This window comes from Triturus cristatus, chromosome 7 (genome assembly GCF_964204655.1).
Source record: "Triturus cristatus chromosome 7, aTriCri1.1, whole genome shotgun sequence".
In the NCBI taxonomy this organism is placed as follows: Eukaryota; Metazoa; Chordata; class Amphibia; order Caudata; family Salamandridae; genus Triturus; species Triturus cristatus.
Genome location: NC_140590.1, coordinates 1,421,742,916 through 1,421,755,523, shown reverse-complemented (window position 1 = coordinate 1,421,755,523; position 12,608 = coordinate 1,421,742,916).

The window sequence follows — 12,608 nt, the reverse complement described above, 5'->3', positions numbered from 1 at the left end:
CCCACCCGCCTGCCTGCTTTGGCTATTATGGCGAGAGGGATTATACTTAACCTTTGAACAGTCCCTTTGTTTGCTAACTCCTGACGCACAGGAGTGTTCATAACTGAAAGTGTGTGGCAAGGAGCCCTCCTACCCTTGCCATGTATCCCTTATTCCTTATGGGAATTATGCCCGTTCAGTTTCCTCTGTGGCGAAACCCCCTAGGCATACCAGCTTAGAGAATCTGTCTGATGTAAGCAGTGAGCACTGTCTGCAGTATGGTTCAAACATTAAGGATTGACTAAGTCCTACCTTACCCCATCCTAGAATACTCCCAGATTGGGGGGTGATAGGGGGGTACCCGCTGCCAACCCAGAGCATCCCCAGCGGTGACAAATTGCCAGCTCCCTTGAAGTTTAGTTTTAGTTACACACTGGGCGTGCCAAATGTTCTATTGACATATTGTCCCATTGTGTTTGACACGTTGCTACCCCAGTTGTTGGGACGGCAGGCAGCACACTATGTTGGCTGACCGCATCTCCCCCAAGCGTGGTACAAATGCCGGTATCCCCGGTTCCCAGTTTCCTGCTAGCTGCAGTACGCTCCCAGTGGATCCGCTGAGAGATACCACAAACCGCAATGGTCATCCGATCATTTAGGAAGCGCCCCATTCTCACCCGGGCGTACCTCTAAATGATAGTGGTTACACACAGCTGTAAGGTCAGAGACACGCCTCTTAAACCTATTTACTGGTTTTTGCTACTCGGCACCCTTATGGTTGGAGCTCTGTGTTTGCGCAGCGCGCGTGCCCCCATGGCACGATGTTGCTGAAGAGCCGGTGTCTGTTACCCACTCGCTGATACTTATCTATCGCTAACTGCCCTTACTTGGATTGGAGGAATGCTGGATGCTTCCTAAGACCTGTAGACTTCATGGTCCCGCCTAGTTTGACCCCCATCTTAGGGGAGACCCAAGTAGTGGTCAGGCCCTTCATGGTAGCTCTACCCCAGCGTAGACTATCAACGTGTTTGGGACACCGGAGCAGGAGATGCCCCTTCAAATCTCAGGTTCTAACCCATAGAAGGATAACCCTGGGGGAAGACAAGTCTGTGGGAACCAGCGGGAACCTTCATTGCAAATACCGGCCCTTTCTTGAATGTTGAGAATGCTGAATAGTCAATAATGCCCTGCCGCCATAAGGCTCTAACGTACTGTTACCAAACTTTTCTGAACCGACGCACCCTTGTTATACGACAACTACCCACCCACATGCCACCCCGGCTAAAGCGTGGGTGGATAGGTCTTAACTGAAGCAACCCGAAACCTGCCTTTGGTTGCAGTGGAATGCCCCCCAGTGTATATCTGGACCGGTTTCTATATTGTGCCAGCAGATGTTTCTCATAAAGGCCTAACCCTTGGTTTGGTGCTAAGCTCAGTGTGCTGCCGGCTGGTATTTTGCGGCTTCTTACCTGGCCTCCAGATAGATAATGCAAGACCACACTACATCTACAACACGCCAGTACCAATGGCTTAACAAAGCTTGTTAGTTGTAGAAGATGACCGAAGCCACAATTCTGGCTTCGCCGCGTAGCATTTAGAAAATGCTTCCTTTCGGAAATGGTGGGACTGTCACCTTTCTGTGTTGAACAAGCCTTAAGTGTCTCCCTTCAATGAACAGCAAGCTCGCCCATGGCTTGTGCAGCAGGCACTGCGTCGACATGCAAGCGACATTATACTAAATAACGTCGCCTGTAGGTAGTGCCATGTTAATGTTCTCTGCCTGACACCCCACAGAGCGCTGTGAGAACAGCCTACACCGTGCAATGTTGTGCCTTCTAAAATTCCAGGCCGCATCCTAGACAGAGGGTAGTCACGCAGTGCCCACTGCTCCTCACCGCGAGCCCCCTCCTCGGCCGCAGTGATACTTGAATCCCGGTTTAATCTAGCGTACGGTCGATTCCACTTACACTATCAAAGTGTGGGGATGGGGGCCCTCCTATGATGACGAGACTGTAGGCAAATTTTGCCACCGCAACAACCGTCTGCAAGGAAACATATTCACCAGTGATGGAGCATCGCAGAGTAATCGTAAGGCCAATCGGGTCAGCAAAGCACGGGAAGTGCAGTGCCACCTGCTCCGGCGGCGCGGCCAATTCCACAGAAATGAATGTGGTAGGAGGGGATGGGGCAGCGCGGCCCTCCCCGTCCCGCAACATCAGGCCTGCGCGGGGCCGAGCACAGGCCTCGCCCTGCTTCACGCTGCATTGCTTGGACAAACCACCAAGCCAAATACACTTGTGGGTTGCCGCCAGGCCGTGGTTGGTTCCCCTCACACACACATCACGTGTGCGACGGCCGCCATTACTGCAAGCGAGCACCTTGCGTTTAACGCACACATCGATATATTGCAAACAAACGAACAGCCGGACGCAGCCGTGCCACAACCAAGGAGCACCCGCAATGGTTTAAAGCCCCCTGAGGGGAGATGTGCAGTTCCTGCCTACTTTGAAACCCACACAACTAAAGAGGAGGTGGACCTCTCTGGAGGCCCCCCTTGTTCCCACTGACCTGCACGGATGCTGGGGTTCAGGGAAACAATGACCAACTGAGTGGTCACTCGTGACCCGATTGGGTTGATTGCCCAGACAGAACTGGTATTGAAACAATTGAAACCTACATGGTCCATGATTTAACTCGGGCGCCATGAGGCGGTCTTGAACAAGGACCGGTGGACAGCAAGTCATCAGATTGTCAATGAACTAATGATGGGTTGGAGACAAAGGCACCCTCCAAACCACTGAAATAACGTCGGCGAGAATAGTTCTATGAAGAAAAGCATTGAATGAATCGCTCCTCAAAGTCAAAGGACAAATACCCTGTCCGGTTACCACCAAGGCAGACATACCGCAATGCCAACTGGAGGCAGAGTAACACACAATCTCTGACCTAGAGCTATTCGCGGCGAAACGTACATAGAGAACCCAAATTGCGCAAAACTATAATCGGCATACGCGCGCGCTTCATACCGCAAGGCAGTTCTACGGAACAGCTGACAATTGCACAACTACATGCCAGGACTCATGTCAGGCGGCCACTTCCTATCGCACCACCCTTGCTCCTGCCGTGCTGCCCATCATAGCAATACCACAACCCACCCTGATACTCGTGCAGGCGTGATACTTCCGCCTATTCCAAGCCCTCCAAAACTATACGAATGGCTTGGTCAGCTGGCAACAGTGATATTAATGCCAATTGCATTGATTCATGCCTGTTGGGTCATCTCTACAATAGACAGACAGAAAACTTGTGGCAGACTGTCCCAGGCGCCAGTGTGCAATTAACTCATGTGCGGCGCGCCAGCAACCACTTGGTCAAATTCCACCGGTAAACTCGGCCCCATACATGAGTAGGGTGAAAATGTCAATAAACTCCCTCCGCCAGATACCCTCTTTGGCAGCCAGGGGCACTTCCCACCCCAAAGAGCAGTGGCCGGATAGTAGCGGTGCCGTAGTGACCAAGGGCTTAGGCACTACTGTGAGGGCTCACACTGTTGGTGGCACCGCTGGTGTGACCACAATGGGTGTGTTGGGTGCTTTCACCGCCGTGGGTAAGGCTGGGTCGGCTGCGGGGTAGGTCGTCGGCGGGGGACCCCCACAACTGGAGGCTGTCCTCCCATGGGCAAGGGGATTGCGAGTGCCAGTCCCACCACCTGAGCTAGGGGTGCGCTGGACGAGCTGCCCCCCCCCCAAACTTGCATGAACGCTGCTGGCGCCGGGGCCCCCCCCGGGAGGATGGGAACGACGGGCCCGGCACCAATGGGCGGTCTAGCCAGTGCTAAGCCCGCTCTGACCTCCTCAAAGTGTCAGAGAGCTTACCAAGATCTTCCGATGAAGCGAAAGCCGCCGGGGGCGGGCAGCTGGCATGTGCGAGCGATGGTCCAGTTCCCATAGCCGGGGACACCTGGAGGGGGGTTGCGGTCCGAGAGGGGGCCACAGCCCTGCCCCTCGCTGTCGGCTGCTCCGCCGGAAAGTCTTTGACCGTAGGGCGACATATCCTCTTGGACCTAGAGGGGCCTGCTTTGTCATTGTGCTCCTGCTCTACGGGCGGGACCTTGCTGGCGATTCCAGAGTCCTCTGGGTTATTGGTTTTCAAAAGTTCGGTGGCCAAAGCCAATCACTTGGTCTTGGCTAGTTCGAGAAAAGCTGCGATCCGTGCATCTTCAGAGATGCCAGTCTGGGTCTCCTCGACTTGGGACCTCATCGTAAAAACCGGTGGGGATCCCTGACTATCCATCGAATTTCGTGCGTGTGCCTCCCAATTTAAGAAACCGAGGGACACGGGCGACCGTCGTGCTGTTCGGACAGCCGTTCCAGCGGCACTGCAGCGTGCAAGTGTCCCTTTGAACTCCGCGTCCGAATCACTACTCTTCCCTCACCGACCTGCTGAAAAGACAAAACAAGTATGAGGCAAGGAAGGGCAGTGCTGCACCCAGCCTCCTAGCGTAACCAGTGTCCACCTCTCCCACTAGCTTAAGCGGTGTCCAATCCCTAGAAACACGGCCGGTGTAAGCCAGCCACGCCCTACATGGCACCCTGGCGCCCCTAAGGGCCGGCAGGTTCAGGCCACACCACTTACACCCTGGTGCTGCTCGTCTAAACCTGTAGTACCACAGCATCTGCAAGACAAAAAGGGGAGAAAAACACACTGCTGCAGGATCACCCACTGACCGTCCATTGCGCCCCCGGGTGCTCGTGGGTGGATTTACACTGGTGCGGCACTGCGCACTGGCCAAGCGGGAGTCTTCTACCCACCAGGTTTGCCCACTCCTGCTCTGCAGATCGCGCTGCTGCGGCGCGGCCCCCTGCACCTTTTAGCCCTCTTGGCTACAATACCAGCTGCCCTGGCGTGTCTCTGGGGCGCTGTGGCGCGCCTGCGCAGTTCTTTGTCCCACCATACCCCGGGCTACTCCTCGAATTCGCATGCGTGGTCTGAAAAAAACGCAGGGGCTGGGGCTGAAATGTGACCTCCTCCTGCGAACCCCGCACTTGTGCCGCTCGCACCAGCACCCCCGTGCACTTGGCCGACCAACGCCTGTCTTGGGGACAAGCGCTTCAGAAGCCTGGCCCGGATTTATCTGTGACGCACAATCTTAAGCGAAGGTATTCTGGCGCCTTACGCGCGCAGGCCGTTTTAGGCATGAGAGCAATTTGGCCCCCAATTATAGGAAAACGGGGGGGGGGGGGGAATGCACTCATGTCCTCTGCGTGTCCGTATCACCCATCTGCCACATGCACACCTCGCAACGACAGAATCGGGGTGCCTTACGTGCACTCCGATGTTCTGATCCTCAGGCGAGATTTTTTTGTTGTTTTTTTTGTTGCATATTTATATAGCGCGAACTCGAACCGAAGGTATTGGAGCAAAAATAAACAAGACTGTACAAGCCCTGCATATTTATATAGCGCAATCTCGACCCGAAGGTATTGGAGCGCTTAGCATGAGCACCGTGTTTACATTCACATTCAAAACGGTGAGATTAGGTAAACACGGAGGAATTAAATGATTTGCCCAGAATCACAGGACGTGGACGAGACCTCGAGGCTCGCACCCTAGTTCCCTGCACCAAAGTTGGCAGTTTAAGCCGACGGACCACAACCTCTCCCTCTTTCAAAGAGCACCGTAACTTAGACCGGGGGGGGTGAGGCGGGGGGGGGGGGGATTGCGGTTATGACGCGCTTCTACGCTGGCCTGAAACCGCCGCGGCACTCGGGTCTGCTCCGTGTTCGGGTGGTTCCATCATGGCGCGACACCTCCCGCATGCGTCCCAGCGCGCTGCGCAGCCTGCTCAAGGAGTGTTCTGGACACTTGGGGACATAGGTCCACACGCTGTTTCCACCTATGGTGGCGCGGTGGGGGCAGGGGGTTGGGGGGGTCTCTGACCGGACATCGGCATTCATCCCACCGAGCCCACGGTGCTGCCTGCAGACGACATCCCCTTACAGGCAAACCCGTACTGCCCGCACAGCGCCCGCACCGCCCCCGGCTTCGCACTGAGTGCTCCACGCCATGCACCTAGCCAGTCGACCCCGACGCCGCACCAAGCCCGTGCTGCCAGGTCTCGGGCAGCCCCGGCAGGCCCCGTAATTAATACTATGCTGTCCAACGTCGCTGGCGCCCTCAGTTCAAGCGAGCGCTCAGTGAGCCTAGACCGTATTCCCCCACGGCGCTCCCAGACCTCAGGGTGGGCCACAAAGCAACGCCACCTAGGGCCACGTGCAAGGCTCGCGCCCCCCCCGCCCATGGCCCCCGTACGACCTGGTACTGCCCAGGGACAGAGCCGGGGCGAGCTAGCAAGCGGCACTCACTGTTTTTTGGGAGCTGCTAGGAGACGACGAAACGACGAGCGACCCTCTGTGTGCGGCGTGCGAGGCGAATAAGAGATCGCCATCATGGTGGGGGAGGGCTAAATAGCCTCCCCCCCGCACAAAGAAGGCCCGGAAGTGACGCCCCTCGTGTCACTTTCGGGCAGGAAGAGGAGGGGGGACACCGGCCGGAGTCCCTGCCCCCGGAGGGGGGTGGCGGGGAGGGGTGACCAGTGCCCAGGCGACACTAGGGCGCCGACCGCTCTAGTGGCCCCCTGCGGAGGCCGCTGTCAGCAGGATAAGCGGCTGTAGACGAATGCCCTGCAGAGGGTGATGAATCTGTTCAGAGCCAGTAAGGAGTAATGTGCCTACCCTCGCGGCACTGCCGAGAAAGCTTGTCCTTACTGTGCCATTCACTAGTTCGTCTTCTCCTGCTTTAAGTTTGTCAGTCATATCTGTTTTTAATAGGGTGGGTTCATAAACTAAACAGTAGAGTTTTGGTTCGGAGCCTGCAGTGACTTACAGAGATGAGTGTTCTTTGGTGTGCTACGCCTGAAATTAGGAAATCCTGCCTCATTGCTTCCCCTATCCCAGTGTCTCGGCACCACACTGATATTTTCAATGTGTAGTGAGGTAGCAGCAGTGTGTGTTTGTGTGTGAGCAGGGGCGGGGGAGTGGGGGAAGGGCAGACGTCTCATCTGTTGGACAAAGTTAAAGGAAAGCACAGGGACTCTGATAATGTATCCTCCTCACGCTGTTGAAAACAAATTAAACAAGTACTCACCAGCTGCACTGCACATAGCGACTGCATGCGCATGGCTGCTCGTTCCCGCAGCAATACTTCATGGGAGTGAACTGCCCAGAAAAGGTGGGACATGCACCACCATTAACCATTTGCAGGCTCCGATTTTCATATGACACACAAAACCCAATCCAAAATGTGGGAAGAGTCAGATTCCACAAAGTAGAAACAACAGACCGCATAACTGTGCAAGCGTGGCATAGGCTCGACCTAAAAAGGAAACATAAGGCTTGCTAGGCCCAGACAGCTACATTAGTTAAACTAGAGGGGCCCCACCTAGGAATCCTTTGCTCGGATGGCACCACAAGGATGGTTTTTTGAAGCATCGGGGTACACATCTGAATTAGAAGGAAGCGATTAATGATAACATATGAATGTATCTAAATGAGTGGCTGGCATCTGATTGGGGTAAAAACAAAATCACAACTCAAAATTACATTCAAACATTCCTTCATGGCTCATGCACATGGAATATGGATCACTTTCTTGTGGCCCTCGATCACTGAGTAACCTCAATCGGAAGACTAGCTATAAGCCAATGACTGCCTACAATCTGTTTACCCCTTCAGACTGCCTGTTCTCCTCTGTGAAAAATCCCTGGACAATAGCTTAATACAACACTTGCATATGTAATAATATTACCCACTGAAGGAAGAATATCGCACGAACCCACAAAGGCAGCTTTAGGAATGATTTTACTAACACATACTAACAGAATAATTTTAAATAGCACCTCCCCATTTTCAATAGTAAATATTTCTAAATCTAAAGCCAGGCTTAAAAAATGCATATTTAGACAGATGACGAATTACAGGTGGTATAAATGGTCAGCTCGAAGACTAAGGCTCTCCTTCACACAGGTTTTAAAATTTAATCTCAAGCACTATCCCCATCCCCAGTGATTTGTCATGCAAACAAACCCAACACTGACAGTGGTTAGCCCTTGTTCCATTCTAACCTGCTTCAGACTGGCGATGTAATGTGTGATGTACTCCACAGTCACTGAATCTTCTACTGTCAGCCTGTGACTCTGGCATTCAACCCAAGCTCGGTTTATCACTATTCTGGCATCAGCAGTGAGTCCTGAAGCAGAAACATAACCATAAGTTCCACGAATATACACATTCAAACAACCATGTACTGAGAATTTCTACTTGCCTTTCCCTATACCCAGAGAGCTCTGGAGACACCTTTGCTAGACCTTACAAATGCCTATTTGTCAAAAAGTTCCTAAACCAAAATGCCCACCATTATAACTTCCAGAACAAAACTCCTGATGGGGAGAAGGGTGGGTCCACCCTGGGTCCCCCCAAGCCACCCCCCCCCCACCGTGAGTTGGAACACTATAGCAATATGCACACCAAGAAAGTATCTCACTAGACATTACTATGTAATTCTTAACAATGAAGATCAAAGCAATAAGTCAATTGATCTACCAAATGATAATTAATCATATATTTTTCCCCAAGACAAATCACATATCGACATTGTACATTCTCTTATAACATAACATGTCACAGAGAATACAGAACGTTTTTCAAATAAATATATTGTAGGCTATCACCAATGTGAGCATAATCGTGCAACATCGAAGAAATGTCACTCAAGTAAGACGTGTTTTACAGGCTATACATAATGAATTTCTCAGTTCATGGGTTAACACTGGTGTGTGGTCTATTTAGATGTCCTTTCATAGTTCATACAATGTTCAAAGAAACCAGGGGTATACCAGTACTGCCAGACAAAGGGAACCATATATGGTAAGCCTTTCCAAGGGGATTAATTGTAGGTCCTCCTTTTACCCCCTTTGACAAGTGTTTATACGTTTCAACCCCATTAAGAATTGTAGGGATGCCTGAGGACAGGGGGAGACTGGTGTGGCCTATCTGAAAGGAAGTAAAGGGGGAAACCAATCAGTAACAACTGCTAGGTTGAAAGAGGGTGACCACCTGTGGAAGAGATTAAACAAGCATTGGCATAGCCAATAGGTCTCGCTTTTGGGACCTTATAAGTATTTAGTTATGCAACTGTTGCATGGCTAAACACTTATAAGGTCCCAAAAGCGAGACCTATTGGCTATGCCAATGCTTGTTGTTATTATTCGTAGCCATGCTGCACAGCAGACAACCTGCTATGAACAAGGCTACATATCATTGCCACAGTCAGCAATGCCAATGGTGTACAGCATGAACAAAAGGCAATGGCAGTGCTAATCATCTCTATTGTGAGATGTATTGGCTCTGCCAAAGCTTGATCGGTCTCGGCATAAAGCACCCTGTGATTCCGAGCAAATTGGTGAATCTCCTCATGCGTGAAAAAGAAAGTAATATGACATTTGGTAAAAAACTTTATCATATAAAGAAAGCAATTGCACTTATGTGCATCTCTTACAGAAAATACATTTGGAAGTAGATAACATCTGTTGTCCCCTACACCATGCTGTACCCCGCCCACTTACGGATTGGTCAAGAGGGAAATTTCAAAATCATTACCGCCCCCAATGCAGCGATAGAGTACGCGAAAAAGCAAAGGAGGCAGCGCCGTGAGACCCCGGCTGAGATGGATGAGGAGGAACAGTAGCTGAACAAGTGGAGACGAACTATGTTGCTGTTGATTCTCTGCAATGTGGGACATGCCTTTATATGGTATCATTGTCTCTCGCCCCATCTGCACACTCTGCACCGGATTCGTACTCGGAGGCATATGACTTTATCCAGTGGGTTGCTGCGATGGAGCTGATTGTTCTGGAACAGATGCTTATGATGCACCAGATCCCAATGTTTGCTATTCTTCCCCTCAGGCAGGCATCTGCTGGCGAGGTGGTGACAAACTGTGTCTCCTGGTCCAATAAACCACACGCGGGTGGAGTCCCGAACTCACACACAGTACTTTCTGACCCCTCACAGCAGATTTATTGCAGTGGTACTGGCACTCCTGAGTCAAATGATTGTGATGCAAAGTATTAATCTAAATGTTCCTTTATTCTGCATAAGCAATTGGTACTGATCAGCCACCTCCTACTTTGTGGGAGGCTAGTAGCTGTAGGCTGAGTTCCCCACATGTGATGGTATTTTTGTTTTGTGTGTTGGGAATTGTTTATTCAGGGTAGGGATGGCTTTGGCACGTTGGGAGCCGCTGAAGTGGGTGGGGGGGATAAGTTGGGGCACTGGATGGCACTTAGACCTCAAGCTGACTTCAATCCCAGGCAACATAATACTGTAGGCCGTCATAACGCTGTAGTGCATGTCTCTATGACTACAAGATACCGGCGGTAATATAAAGTTCCTTACATGGAACGTGCGAGGCCTAAACACTCCCAAGAAAATTTGATCCATACTGGCCTATCTGGACAGGCTTCAAGTACAAGTGGCATTCCTTCAGGAAACGCATCTTATCCAACTCTCTGAGAAAACTGTGGGCACACGGTGGGCCAGTGTTAGGATTGCCTCCTCCTACTCCCGTGGGGTGCTAATACTTGTAAAAAAAGGAGTCTCCTTTACGGTTTTCAGTTCAGAGACGGACGACCAGGGTGGACTGGCTCTTGTGCATGGAAAGCTTAGAGGTGCGAGAGTGCTGCTGGTCAATGTGTATGATCCGAATGTGGATGATCACTCCTTTTTCGCTGATGTGTGGCATCGTATATCTAAGTTTCCTCCTTTCGAAATTCTATGGGGGGGCGACTTCAACACTTGTCTAGATGTAACTACAGACAGATCGGAAAGCGGGGTCCCAAGACACAGGTTGGCGACAGATGCTTTTCTCGCACTCTTAGAGGCCGGAAACATACATGACATCTGGTGGATGTGGCACCCTGGGGCAAGGGAGAGCACCTTTATATCCACAGTGCATGGCACGTGGTCCCGTTTGGAATACTGGCTCCTCTCTGAAGCCGCATGCACTTGTGTGGCGGACGTCTGCCATTTGGCAAAGACGCTGTCAGATCACTCCCTGGTGCTAACTGAAATGTGTGTCCCCGAGTCTGAGCCCGCCATTCAAAACTTTTTTAAGGAAAAACGAGGGCACGGAGGACAGCGCAGGCGTCTTATGGGAAGCTTTCAAGGTCACAATTTGGGGGGGTGTATAGGCATGCAAGCTGGGGTCTTAAAAGGTCTGCAACGCAGAATTCGCAAATTAGCCGCAGAGATATCCACCTTGGAACGTGACTACGAATAGAACCGCAATCCAGGTACTCTGGCCACGATCCGGGACCTGGTCTCAAGAGCACAATGCAACTGTGGATCAGGAACTGGCCCATAGATCACGCCGAACTACGGCGCACTATTATGGGGAAGGCCCAGCCGCTCCCTTGCGCAGAAGTTGGCGGCGCCCTGGAGCCAGGAGTCCATTACTGAAATGCTGGATGAGGCGGGGGAGGTGCAATTCACCATGCCGGAAATAAGCAAAGTGGTACTAGATTTCTTCTCTGCCCTTTATGAGAAGCAGCCTTCCACCCCAGCTGCAGAGGTGGATTCCTACCTGGAGGACGTTGCACTCGGATTGCTATCGTCAGACCAGCGAGAATATCTCACACAGCCATTTGACGGTGAAGACGTCAAACTCGCCATTACGTTCTTCCCGAATTGCAAGGCGGCCAGTCCTGATGGACTCCCGAGTGAGTTCTATCAGGCCAATGCCGAAGCCCTAGCCCCTAGACTCCTGGATGTTTTTGCAGAGGTGTATGACACCGGAACGCTTAAGGAGGCACTCATTGTTATGCTTTTGAAACAGGACAAAGGAGCCAATCGGTGTGACTCCTACAGGCCATTATCTATGATTAATATTGACGCCAAAATCCTAGCTAAAATGATTGCCAGTAGGCTCTTGCCTTTAGTCCCCAACCTGGTACTCCTGGATCAGTCGGGATTTGTGTCCGCTAGATCAACCATGCACAACCTGCGCACTGTTTTCGCCACCCTACATTATTCTTTTGTGTCGGATTTTCAAGCGGTTGCGATGCTGCTTGATGCCGCAAAGGCATTCGATTCTCTGCAGTGGGAGTACATGTTTACGGTACTGCTACATATGGGCACGCCACCCTTTTTCTTAAAAAGGATCCATCTATTATATGAGGCGCCGGTGGCACGGATACGCGTGAACGGCTGGATATCAGAGGCATTCCCAGTAAACAGAGGCACGCGGCAGGACTGCCCTTTGTTGCCAATCCACTTGGTGCTCGCCCTGGAACCGTTGGCTTGTAAACTGCGCCAGCGACATGCCAAAGCGGCACTGCAATTTCGTCAGCGGCACCTGGTGGTTTCGCTATATGCGGACGACAAGTTGCTCTATGACCACGAGCCGGCTACGTACCTATCAGAATTGCTTCGCAAGTACGTGAAATTTGAAAGCTACTCAGGCCTAGGTATAAACTGGTCAACGGTGTTCCTGCTAACGGCACACACACACAAAGTGGAATTGGACTTTCCCTTAACGTGGTCCACTGACCCGGTCCGTTACCTGGGCGTGTA